The sequence below is a fragment of the Oryctolagus cuniculus genome, chromosome 7, assembly GCF_051225735.1.
Source record: "Oryctolagus cuniculus isolate XC-2025 breed Fujian yellow rabbit chromosome 7, ASM5122573v1, whole genome shotgun sequence".
Classification (NCBI taxonomy): Eukaryota; Metazoa; Chordata; class Mammalia; order Lagomorpha; family Leporidae; genus Oryctolagus; species Oryctolagus cuniculus.
In genome coordinates this window covers 72,513,113-72,526,821 of record NC_142873.1, presented here as the reverse complement: position 1 = coordinate 72,526,821, position 13,709 = coordinate 72,513,113, and the positions used below count along the sequence as shown (strand labels likewise).

Here is a 13,709-nt window from a genome sequence, read left to right as displayed (position 1 = left end):
ATTTGATGCAATCCCAATAGTTGATTTTGACTTTAACTGCCTGTGCCTCCCGGGTCTTTTCCAGAAATTCTTTGCCTGTGCCAATATCTTGAAGGGTTTCTCCAATGTTCTCTAATAACTTGATGGTGTCAGGTCGTAGATTTAGGTTTTTTTTTTTTTAACTTTTATTTAATGAATATAAATTTCCAAAGTACGATTTATGGGTTACAATGGCTTCCCCCCCATACCGTCCCTCCCACCCACAGCCCTCCCCTTTCCCACTCCCTCTCTGTCGCTCCCCCTCTTCATGGAGGAGCAACACAGGACCCTGCGCTGTTCTTTCGTCTGCTCGGCCCTCCCCGGGTTTGCTGCTGGTTCTTCCCGGGTTGGCTACTATCCCTTCCACCTCCGTGGAAGGGCAGTTCCCCCTGGCCACATTCCCCACTTCCGCAGGGGAGCGGCACACCGCCGGCCGGCTCTTCTCGGGGGCTGCACGGGTTCCCTTAGATGTTCCCCATAGATGTTCCTGGTGAATGCCGTCTCTCTCCTCCTTTATAGTCCTCCTCCGCCAATCCTAACTCGGCTGCCCACACGCCGAGCACGCCGCTCTCCTCCAATCAGGAGCAAGTCCTACAGTTTATTAGTTGAACTGGAGGCAGCTGTGCGGAAGCTGTTTACTTCTCTCCCAGCGCCATATTGTGGGAGAGCAGATGCATAGAATAAGTCTTAATTCCAGTAACTCAGTCTAGTCCGGTTGCTCCCCACACTCTCCCCTTCCATTCACATCAAGATTCATTTTCGATTATCTTAATATACAGAAGATCAGCTTAGTATACATTAAGTAAGGATTTCAACAGTTTGCTCCCACACAGAAACATAAAGTGAGGAATAATAGATGATTTTTTTTAAATGATGATGAAATCAGATCAGACCTATTGTCATGTTTAATCCCAGTGAGAGTCAAGTTGGGAGTTGATAATTTCTTTTCTTTTCTTTTTTTTTTTTTTTTTTTACAGAAGATCAGTTTAGTATACATTAAGTAAAGCTTTCAACAGTTTGCACCCCCATAGAAACACAAAGTGAAATATATTGTTTGAGTACTCGTTATAGCATTAAATCTCAATGCACAGCACATTAAGGACAGAGATCCTACATGAGGAGTAAGTGCACAGTGACTCCTGTTGTTGACTTTACCAATTGACACTCCTGTCTATGGCATCAGTAATCTCCCTATGCTCCAGTCATGAGTTCCCAAGGCTATGGAAGCCCTCTGAGTTCTCTGATTCTTATCTTGTTTAGACAAGGTCATAGTCAAAGTGGAGGTCTCTCCTCCCTTCAGAGAAAGGTACCTCCTTCTTTGAAGACCTGTTCTTTCCACTGGGATCTCACTCACAGAGATCTTTTGCCAGAGTGTCTTGGCTTTCCATGCCTGAAATACTCTCATGGGCTTTTCAGCCAGATCCGAATGCCTTTAGGGCTGATTCTGAGGCCAGAGTGCTATTTAGGACATCTGCCATTCTATGAGTCTGCTGGGTACCTCACTTCCCATGTTGGATCACTCTCCCCTTTATTTATTCTATCGGTTAGTGTTAGCAGGTACTAGACTTGCTTATGTGCTCCCTTTGACTCTTAGTCCTTTCATTATGATCAATTGTGAACTGAAATTGATCACTTGGACTAGTGAGATGGCATTGGTACATGTCACCTTGATGGGATTAAATTGGAGTCCCTTGGTATGTTTCTAACTCTACCATTTGGGGCAAGTCAGCTTGAGCATGTCCCAAATTGTACATCTCTTCCCTCTCTTATTCCTACTCTTATGTTTAACAGGGATCACATTTCAGTTAAATTTCAACACTTAAGAATAACTGTGTATTAATTACAGAATTAAACCAGTCATATTACGTAGAACAGACAAAACAACTACTAAGAGGGATAATGTGTTAAGTGTTCATTAACAGTCAGGGCTATGCTGATCAAGTCACCATTTCCCATAGTGTCCATTCCACTTCAACAGGTTTCCTTTTCCTTTAATCCACATTGAGTGGATTTTTGTGTAAGGTGTAAGGTAGGGGTCTTGCTTCATGCTTCTGCACATGGAAATCCAGTTTTCCCAGCACCATTTATTGAATAGACTGTCCTTGCTCCAGGAATTGGTTTTAGATCCTTGATCAAATATAAGTTGGCTGTAGATGTTTGGGTTGATTTCTGGTGTTTCAATTCTGTTTCATTGGTCTATCCATCTTGTCCACAGTATTTCAATTCCTAAAGTGCCAACACCAATTATTTTTTAAAAGCTATGCAATTGTCAACTGAACTGGCAAATGAAATCAGGCACAAAATATGAGTCACGGTTTTTGTAGTCTAAATTGATTTTTAAAAACAGCAATAAATAAAACATTTCTAGAAAATTTCTTTTTGAAATACAAGTACTTAGTAATTACATCAAATAACAATGTTAAGTTATGAAAATCTTTTTCCTAATGGTTTTCTAATAACCACAATGGAAATTATCATACTTGAATATGTTGATGTGAAAAATTTTAAACATTAGTTTTAGAAGGGTAATCAAATATTGATATGAAAATAAAATTGTATTTTTCCACTGTTTTGATTTTTAGGTCAGGTCATACCTAGTGCTTTTGATCTACTACTCATATATTTGATTAACAGTTTGGATACATAATACAGGTGAAAACAGTTTCAACAGGAGATTTAGAGGATTTACTCTTTTTTCTTCCCGAAATTAATTTTTCTTATGAGGTATCAATGTGATACCTTTCTTTTCTAAGTAACTTTCCCCTTTATTGTGTAAACTTTTAAAACTATTTCTTCACCCTTGGTGTTTTGAAATTTCACAATGAATGTTCTATTGGAGGATCTTCATTTATTCTGTTCATAGTGAGCACTTTGAAGCCTGGTATCTCCTTTCAACTCTAGGAACTTTTCTTCCATGATCTTTTTGATAATTTATTCTCTCTATTTTTCTCACATTCTAGAACTCTTACTCATGGCATTTTGAACCTCTTGAGTTCAATATTCTATAACTGATAATTTCTTTCAAACTTCCCATTCCTTTGTTCTTTTCTCTGTGTTAGGAATAAATCCTTGAAAGTATTTTAAAAGTGACTCAGTTTTATGTTTAATTTCCAAAATTTTTCTTTTTTTCTGTTTTAGCCTTTTTGAAGGTTTTTTTGGGAGGGAGGGCTAAACATCTTCTCAAATATTTTTCAATTTAATTACAACAGATACTGTCTTTTCTTATTTTCAAGTTTTTCTTCTTTGGATTATCTAGATGTTTTGGTTAGATAACTTGTTTTGTTAGTATGTCTTCATCTTTTTTATGCTAATGCATTTCTTCATTCATTTGGTTTGAATTTAAAATGGAAGACTCAGTTGGCTTTCTGAATAGCTGATGTGGATTATATTTGTAGACCTGTTCTTTTCTGTTAGATCCTATTTTGAACCTGAGCATGCCCAGGTTCATTGACTCACTAGACTATTTCGTAAGAGTCACTGTATTCAGATTTATTAAAGCAAAACAAAACAAAAGCAAAACCCAGGAGAAAAGGCCCATGGGGGATAATTGGGAATGAACAGAGACTCGGTGCCCAAGATTTTTTCTGGAGGCTGATCAAATAACACATTCTGCCTAAGATGTTCCGAAGTTTTAAATTCATAGGAAGAAAAAAGCAAGAAAGCTAGTGTGTAGCACAAATAATATTGTTCAGGAAGTCTACAACAGTGAAATGCTTATCAGTTAATATTTGACTGGAAGCAGCCTCAGTTCCCAGAAAGCAGAAAGGCCCAAACTCAGAATCAACCCTTTCCAGTGATATTAGATTCAACTTGCCAATTAATTCTCCCCTGCCCACTCCTTCTTATGAATCAGATCTCTATCACAAAGCTCTGTCTTTGTGAGTTGATTTAGCATTCACATTATTATAGGTAGATTGAGACATGGCCCCAAGGTCAAACAATATCCTGGGCACTGACATTCATCCTAGCACTTGTATTTCTCCCTAGTGGTTCCCTATTTCTTTGAAGAAGAGACCTCTATAATTCAAATAATAATAATAATAATAAAAAGTCCTCTGGGCAATTGGTCTTCCAAGCTCATTCAGTAGAGATGTGAGAAAAGGAAGTGAGGAAGAAGGAATTACGGGACACTGTCTTAGCTTATGCTATTGTATCAAAGTAACATAGATTGGGTGGCTTCAGTAACAGTTAAGGTTTGGAAGTCCAAGATCAAGACAGTGGCAGATTCACCGTTGCTGAGAACCCTTTTCCTGGCTGTCTTCTCATTGTATCATCACATGGAGAGACGGAGAGAGAATTCTAGTTTCTTTCTCTTCTTTTAAGAGCCCACATCTCATTATAGAAGATCCACCCTAAGGACCTCATCTAAACCCAATTACTTCAGAAAGTTCCCACATCCTTATATCATCCCTTTGGGGTTTTAGGATTCTGGAATGAATTTATGGGAAACAAATAAAAAAAGGAAGGAATTAGTATAGTTAGTCTATCAGACAGACTGTCACATCTCCCTTCTAGCACCATTTTTATAAAAATATGTGTATTAACTCAAATATTTTAGTCAGAAATTATGATAAAATTTTTCAACATCTTGCTCAAAATGATTCATATAAGCAAAATTTCAGTATTATTTTTAAAAACGTTTTGCACTTCTGCATGGCTGGTAGTATAAGATCAAACTCCCTAGAACTGAGGCATAGCAGGCGCCCCTTGACAATCTGACCACAGTGATTTCCTCTTCTCGCTCCGTTGCACAAGAACCAGGCGCTATACTCAAAGCTCTACAAAGAGGGCTTGCACCTCAAAACTTCTTGGTCCTTATTCACACTCTTTTTTTTTTTTCCATTTCTCTGACTAAATGTCCCAATCCTTCCTTCTTTACATTTTGAAAATCCCCCAATGTTTCAAGAACCAGCTTATAGACACATCCTATAGAATGTTTTCCAATGCCACCAGGCAGGACTATTCCTGAAACATTCTGAAAATGTATTGAGTTCCAGGATATGGACTAGGACGTACCAACAAAGATATTCTGCTCCCCACAGAACTTGTATGTATTATGACGTTATCACTGATGGCACATGTTTTACCGTATGTTATAAATCCATGTGTCTTTCCCAATAAACAGTGACTTCTTTAAAGTCCTACAATTTATATATTTTTCTGTTCACACTTATACAAAATTCAGTCACACAAGAGATTAAAAAAATGAAGTGCATTTTCTTCAAAGGGCAAACACAGGCCAATTCAGTTTATTAAACATCTCAGAACATTTAGAATATTCCAGTGTGTTATGTAGATGTTTCAGCTATGGGGAAAAAAAAAGATAATCCAAAGAATGATGCGCTGAAAGGAGTGGAGTCCATGACAAAGTACTCACATCTGAGTGTACATTAAATTAGCTCTAAAACTTACGAGTAGATGAAAATGCTAACCTCATTTTGCAGCACTCAAAAAAAAAAAAAAAAAGAACCATCTAGCTCTGACATCAAAATGCATCTCAATTCCACTTTCATTTTCTGGGATGAAATATTCCTAATGCTTTACCTTCAAATGAAAGACACACAGTCATCTTTTTAAGTGACAATCCTAACCAAATTGGTTTTCTGTAGAATTGAAATCATGCTTTCTTTGTTGTTTCCACTATTATTCTGATAATACTTTTAGGTAAAATCAAAATTTAAGCATATGACAACCCAAAACTGCTCACACTTATCCCTCAGGGAACATACTGATCAGAAAAATTAAGACCATGAAATTAATTTTTCCCAAGAGAATTTGGAAATCTTTGTTAATTCTTGTGTTAATAGTAGTTTATCAGAGAGATTTTAGATTTGCTTTGAGTAATAATTTATCTGATTCACTCAAATTAACCTTAAAACTCATTAGCATGTTTTTACTATCTTCCAAAACAATTAGCAGATTTTGCTTTTATAGAAACAAAAATATATACATAGAATGAATATCTTCTTCTATGAATCTAATATAATTATTTATCCATGGATTCAAATATTAAATATTGCATAATTTCAGCATAGTGATCAGCTATCCTCACACATATATCTGTATGCTTTGGTTTGAGTGTGTCTTCCAAAAGTTCACTGTTGGAAACTTAATCTCTAAATCTGTGTATTAATGGAATTTGCAGGTGGGGTCTTTGGGCCATAATTAGATGAGGTCACGAAGGTGGAGCATTTATGGCATTAGTGAGTTTACAGGAAGAGGAAGGGGAATGCATACTTGGTCCCTTTTACTATGGGATGCCCTCTGCTATGTTATAAAGCCACAAGAAGACCCTCGCCAGTTGCTGGGATAAAACTCTTGGAGTTCCTACACCCTATGACTGCGAGCTAAATGAACCTCTATTCTTTATAACTTACCCAGGCTGCAGTTTAAGATATAGAGACAGAAAACAGACTAAGGTAGTGCGTTTACAGTGTGTTCATGTTTTTAACCAGAATCTTGAAACTCACTTGTTGCTCTTTGTGTCTGTTTTCTGACCCCCCTTCATTTTCCTAAACTGAAAACATAGGAATACTGCAGACTCGATCTTTAGATTTTTTTCTCTAACCTTTACACTTTGCATTAGTTCATTACATCTCAGATTTAAGTAAGATCTATAAACTGACAACTCCCACATTTTTTTAATAGTCTACCTAGATTTTTCTGAAATTCAATGACAATAGTACATCCAGGATGATTATTTAAAAATATGAGAGATTCTTCACTGAGATGAATTTCCCAGTGTTTTCCCGTTCCTCTCAGAGTAAAAGTCTGCCTATTCAACGTCCACACTTGGATATCTAATAGACTGCTCAAATTTAATAGATACCAATTTGAACTCCTAATTTCTACCTCTCTTCAAGTTTATTCATTATGTAATTTTTATCATTTTAGTTAATGCCCATAAAATTCTTCTAAATGCTATACCACAGGTCATGGACTCATTGCCTTGGTTCCTCTTTAGTCTCATAATAGCTAAATTAAAGAAGATTGGCCTTTCTTCATACAATCTTATGACTCATTATATCCACTTTAACCTTGGGCAGTAATCCCTGGCCAAATTAGGTGTGGCTTGGGATACAGGAACCTACAACCCAAACCTTAACAAGTAATTGTCTAGGACATTCAGCTGTTTCCATCTGTGGGAGTTTTCCAGCAATATCACTACTTCTACGTCTGTCTAATCCACCATCATCTGCTGCAGATTATTATCATAACCTCCTTATTGGTGTTCCCACCTCCACCTTTGCCCTCCTATGTATGTTCTACATACAATAGCCAGGATAATTCCTTCGAAACATGAGAAAGTCTTCTGCCCTGATGGATTTCTGGAGTTTGCCATCCTTGTTGGATTAAAAGTCACTCTGTACAAGTATCTGGAGATAATCTGGTGCCATGATTTCCAGCCACCTCTCTGATCTCATTGTTGTCACTCATCCCCTTGCAAATCTCCATGAAATGTCAAGAACTGCGCCACCTCATGGACTTTACATTCACTGTTCCTGCCTCTGCTCTTCTCCAGGTATATAATTTCCTCCCTTCTTTGTGATCTTTGTTCAAATATTACCTTATCAGCGAGGACTTTTCTTACTATCATACTTAAAACAGTAATTTCACTACTGCTGTCATTCTAACTCCAACCCAGCTTCATTTTTCCTTCTTGCCCATATCACCACCTGATACACTCCATATTTATTCTTCTTGACTAAATTCCACCCACTAAAAAAGGTAGGAGTTTTGTACCTTTGTTTTATTTGCTGAATTAAAACACCTAGAATTAAAACACCAATCTGTCAAGTATTAGATATTCAATAAATACTTGTTAAAATTAAGTTAATTAAAATAATATTGATTTTGTTTCTAATGTACACTAATATAATAAATATTATTATTATTAACTACATTTGTAATCCTATGTACACGCTAATTTTTAATATCAATGGGAAATTGTTTTGAGTGGTAAGTATTCATTCGTTACTCATAAACACTTGCCACATCCAGATTTCTTCTGAAGAAAACAGTCCCAACCTATCCTTTCCAAATAAAAATGTTATTCTTGGGTAATGTGAGCTTGTATACCGGACCAGGATTTTTGCCTCTGAAGCACATGTGTCTAACTAGTTCACAGCCCCAAGATGCATTTGGCTGTCATTTCCTCAATAGTACTCAGGAAGCCACTGCTCTATTCAACACATTGGAAAATGCTGGCATAAGGCAATTAGGGTTGATGTAACAAATGTCATTGCAATTCCAGATCTTCAGGGAACTTCTGAAACATTTTAATATGGTTCATATTTTACAATTAATAATCTGACATATCATTTTATTTCATAGCCAACTGACTAATTAAACGGGATTGTTCAATTTCATTTATAAGAAATATTTTGAATTTCTGAAGCACAGCAAATATCCTTTATTGTTTATCAGTATTCATTAAGTGGTCTCATCCTTTCAACTGAAAACACACTCAAGGCTGTCATAGAGAACTACTTTCTGAAAATATTTTTTTTCCTTGATATCAACTCATCTTCTATAAGGTCTAAAATAGTGTTTCCAGGGACAGAGATCTTCCCTGTGCTAGTTCACTCTAGATGGCCACAATTTCTGGGGCTGGGCCAGCTTGAAACCAGGAGCTTCTTCCAGAGGTCCCATGCGGGTAACAGGGGCCCAAGCACGTGGACCATCTTCTATTACTTTTCCCAGGCCATTAAGAAGGGATCCGGATGTGAAGTGAAGCAGTCAAGACTTGAATTGGTTCCCACACGGGATTCTGGTGTCACAGATGGCAGCTCTACCATTGTGTCACAGCATCAGTCCCTTCAATTTACTTTCTTATCAAGGAAAAGAATCAATACCCACCTTTTACAGTGAAATTTGGGAGACTTTGACATTGGTATATCAGAATTCTGTTAAAAGATGAATTATTGATAAATAAGCAATACTAAGCTTTCTTATCAATGCACACTAATCCAGATTTAAGCATGAACACAACCTGAAACTTGACTGTTCAATCCTAGATTTAGAATTTGTACCTTGAACAGAAATTACTTTTGATTCACTACTGGAAACATAATGATAGTAAAGAAATTTCTGGAAATAATTAACTACACCAATCACTCATTTATTCAACAAACATCTGGTAAGCACTTCCTATTTGCCACGAATTATTGGATATACAATGGTAGGAAAAGGAGATGTGTGCTCTATTTTCCCAAATATCTCTCCAAATTCAGGAATATGACAGGAAATAGGTAAAGAATAAGTAAACAAAAGCTTAACTAAGTAGTTACATAGCTAAGATAATAGCTATACTGTAAACAAACAGGATGCAATGATGGGGGACAAGGGATGGAGAAATAATGAGTTCAGAACAGCTGTTCAGGACTGCTTTCACCTGAAAAGCAACCTTATGATCCAGTTAGGAACCATAAGCCCAGTGTAGCTAGGTACAAGGAAGAAAGGAGAGCAAAGTTCATCTGAAAATCTTTCTAGAGTTCTAACTCAGGAATTTGTAGGCCATGGCAATCAGCTTGAATTTTAACAGATATGTCCAGACCCTAGCAATCTGACCTCATCTCTTCCCTGGGCTACCTCCTGACTTAACTCCCTCCATTGTTTGCCCCCTCCAGGCTTTTCTCATTACAGCTACCACAGTAATATTTTACATATAAAATATAATAGAAACTTGATCATATTTTTACTTATCAAAGAATCAAAACAAAATGAAATACTATCAAGACATAAGGAGTACAAGAATTTTTAATTTGTTGTTTAGCTACTTCCCATTTCAATTCCCCTCACACAAATAAGCAACAAGTATGTTGATTGCTATGAGACATCAGTCTCTGAAAGCAATCCCCTTGCAGCCATTCCTTTTCTCTTACATACCTTTAGACTGCCACCTAAAGCCCAGTCCATACACAATCTCTTTGGCAATTTTGACTCATAGCCCCACCACATATCACCTGAATGTTTGTAAAGAAAGATGCAAGTAAATAAGATTGGAGTTTGTGAACTCAAGAGGCTTCCATAGCCTTGGCAGCTCATGACAAGAGCCTCGTGTGCTTACTGACATCATAAACAAGAGTGTCAATTGTTATATCAACAACAGTAGTCACTGTGCACCTCTCCCTGTGTAGGACCTCTGTCCTTAATGTGTTGTACTATGTGAATTAACGGTAAAACTACTACTCACACAATACTCTATACTTTGTGTGTCTGTGTGGGTGCAGTCTGTTGAAATCTTTACTTAGTATATACTAAGTTGATCTTTTGTATATAAAGATAATTGAAAATTAATCTTGATGAAGAATGGGATGGGAGAGAGTGGGAGATGGGATGGTTGAGGGTGGGAGGGAGGTTAAAGGGGGAAAATCCACTATAATCCAAAAGTTGTACTTTGGAAATTTATATTTATTAAGTAAAAGTTGAAAAAAAAAGAAAGATGCAAGGCCCAGCATCACATCTTAGAGAACGAGAACTGAAATATTTGGTAGTCCAGTTGAAGAGATTGACTGTAAGAGAGAAGTGAGGAGCTAGATCGTCAAGTAGAGTGTTGACTCAGCTAATATGCTCTCAGTTACCAGTAATTTAGTGCAATCTAACAAAAAAGTATTTGTGGAAGAAGTTCTGAAATTCAGAAAGCTTCAGGCTTGATTCTATCAGGACTCTGATTCTCCTTCTCTGAAATTCTATCATCGATGCCCCCTTCCATGGGGTAGCTATTCCAAGGAGGGTGTCAGTTTTGTCACAAAATGGGTGTTAGTACAACACAGGGTTCCATGCTTTTATACTAACCTCAAAGAGAGAGATTACTTCTAAGTATCAATAAAAAAAAATCCCACCAGTACATCCAAGTAAATGTCATGTACTGATTGACATACATCTATACTTTGTATTGAACCAATCACTATGGAAAGGGCAAGAAGGTCAATAAACTAAACATCATCCAACACTAAAATTGGGTTGGGTTCAACCCTACCACAGATATTCATCTGCTGCATGGTAGAGGTAGGCTGGCATACATGCTGTATAACTAAAATATCTTTTTGTAGACATCATGGGGATAAGGTAGGTAACTGTATTAAAAATAAAGGGGTTACCAAATACATTTAACTTTATGGAATTGCATGGGCACAAGCCAAATTGGAGAGTGTGGAGATGTGAATGTGTGGTGAGAAAATGTGGACAGCATGTATAGGAGATTGTACTAAGATGGCTTGAATGGGAGCAAAGGAATGAAGTAATAGAGTACAGTGTAGGGTGCGTTCAAGAGTCAGAGAAAAAAGCATGTAAAGGCAAAGGGAGAAGACAAAGGTGATCATCTATAAGCCCTGGTAAGAGGCCCAGTTGAAACCAACCCAATCAAATAATTGATTTCAGACTTCTAGCCTACAGAACTGTGAGAAAATAAATTTCCATTGTTTAAATCACTATGTCTGTGATATTTCTTACGTCAATCCCAGAAAATACAAATTTTTAAAGATTTATTTCATTTATTTGAAAGGCAGAGTGATAGGCAGAAAGAGGAAGAGAAATAGAGAAAGAGATCTTCCATCTGCTGATTCACTTTCCAAATGGACAATAGCTAGCAACCACAGCTGGACCAGGATGAAACCAGGAGCCTGGAACTCAATCTGGGTCTTCCATGTAGGTTTCAGGGACACAAGTACTTTGGACATCTTCCATTTCTGTCTTAGGTGCATTTATAGGGAGCTGGATCAGAAACAGAGAAGCTGGGACTCTAACTGGTATTCCCATATGGGATGTCCATGTCAGAGGCAGTGACTTACTTTGCTGTGATACAACACTGGCCTCAACACTGAAAATTTTAGCAAAAAATAGAAGGCATGAAATAATTGCTTTGCTGAGTGGGAAAGAAAGATAAGTCATCACATGACAGTTCATTAGGCTTTGATACCTATCTCTGGAAGATGAAAACATCTCACGTCATTTCTTACAGAATACATAGGTTTCTGGGTTTTTAATTTTAAAAAACTTGAGAAAAGAATAAAGCAAATTCATTTGCCATAAGTAACACAGTTTATAATTTTCTGGTATCTACATAAATATATCAGGACTGAAGGGGTTCTTTTTAAAAGAAGTTGGAATTTAAAAAATTAAATTTCTTATAAATGAGGATAACAGATTATCATTCAAAAATTAAACTGTAAACTTCACATTTCATGGTAAATTAAAGCCTCATAAATGTCTTCCTTTCCAGCAGTGCTCTATATATTGTGTAGAAGAGATGGTCCAGGTACTAAAAAAGAGAAGCAAGCATTGACTATGATCATCTTCCTTTTTTTTTTTTTAAAGATTTACTTATTTGTTTATTTTAAAGGCAAAGAGTTCCAGAGAGAGAGAGAGAGAGATTCCATCTACTATTCCCCAAGTAGCGTCTGTTGTGGAATCAGAAGGTCATGCCAAGATGGCTGCTGGCAAGTGACTATCAGTTACTCAGGAGTGGCTTCGGAAACCCCCTGGGAAACTATCTGGCAAACCATCTGGCAACAGAGCCTGCCTGGCAGGCTGTGATTGGCTAGGGCATAGACCGCCCCTTAACCAGATTGGCTGCCTTGGCTATTTAAGCCGCTGTACTAACTGAAATAAAGGAGTCTGCGGGCTGCTCGCCTCCAGCCCGCTTTCACCCAACTCCCGGGGTCTGCGTGGTGACTCTGCACCTCTTGGCCCCACCATGCTCCTCCTCTCAGAATGAATCAACCTCAACAGGCATCACTGGTCAATGGCCAGGTCTGGGCCAAGCCAAAGTCAGGAGCCTTAAACTCCAGCTGGATCTCCCATATGTGTAGCAGGGGCCAAAGCACCTGGGCTATCTTTTGATGCTTTCCCAGGCACATTAGCAGGGAAATACATCTGAAATATAGCAGATGGGGCTTGAACTGGTGCTCATATGGGATTCAGGCATTGCTGGTAGTAGCTTAACCTACTGTGCCACCCATTGACTATGAGTATCTCAATGCCTTTCAAGGAATGGAGAGTTTCAGTCCCTCAATTTCATATACTTGAAATTTTCAATGACAAGTTAACTCTATTGTTGTGTCAGTGACTTCAAATTTCCAGTTGCATGAGAAAGACTATTTCATCATAGCTGGAGCTATGGTTTGAATAGGATGTGACCCCCAAACTCATGCAGACAGGTAAGTACTAAAGTAATGGATTCAAGGTACTTAAAGAGTGATGACCTGATCCAATTACAGCATCTAGCAGGTTTGCCTACTGGGAAGACTTAGATCATTAGGAGTGTGCCCTTGCGAAATAGTCTTTGAAAGAGGGTTGATTATAAAAACTGTAGTTGGAGTCAATTGTTCTCTCTGCTTCTTAGCTCACCATGTGATTCTTCCTCCACCCACACTCCACCACCCTCCAGTCTCAGCAGCTGGCCAAACGAATGAGGCCAGCCTGATCATGGACTGTAAGTCTCCAAATCTGTGAGCCAAGATAAACCTCCTTCCTTTAGAAATACCTTGTGTTAGGTATTTTGTTATAGTGATGAAAAACTGACCAACACAGCTTGAAGTTTCTGAGTGTCTTACTAGGCTCACTGTTATCAAGCAAATCACTCCTCTAACATTCTTTCATCTAATTCAATTACAAAAATCACTTTTCTTATATCCATGTTGATCTGCCAGCATGGATGGGTTACCTATTGCACAGTCTTCCATCCCCAT

At 37.7% G+C, this 13,709-nt stretch overlaps 1 long non-coding RNA gene across 9 annotated transcripts in view; it reads right to left on the bottom strand.

The window, feature by feature from the left end:
- The window catches only part of LOC103350114 (uncharacterized), a 154,468-nt gene that overhangs the window by 119,160 nt on the left and 21,599 nt on the right, over positions 1-13,709 (bottom strand). For 2 of the 9 annotated variants that reach the window (XR_016210878.1, XR_016210876.1), the window contains exon 3: positions 8,878-8,924. The exons of 6 other annotated variants lie outside the window; for them this stretch is intronic. This is a non-coding gene — a long non-coding RNA (uncharacterized LOC103350114). Of the gene's footprint in view, positions 1-2,118; positions 2,245-8,877; positions 8,925-13,709 lie in introns of those variants that run through there. One more of the 9 variants, XR_016210880.1, reaches the window with a different exon arrangement.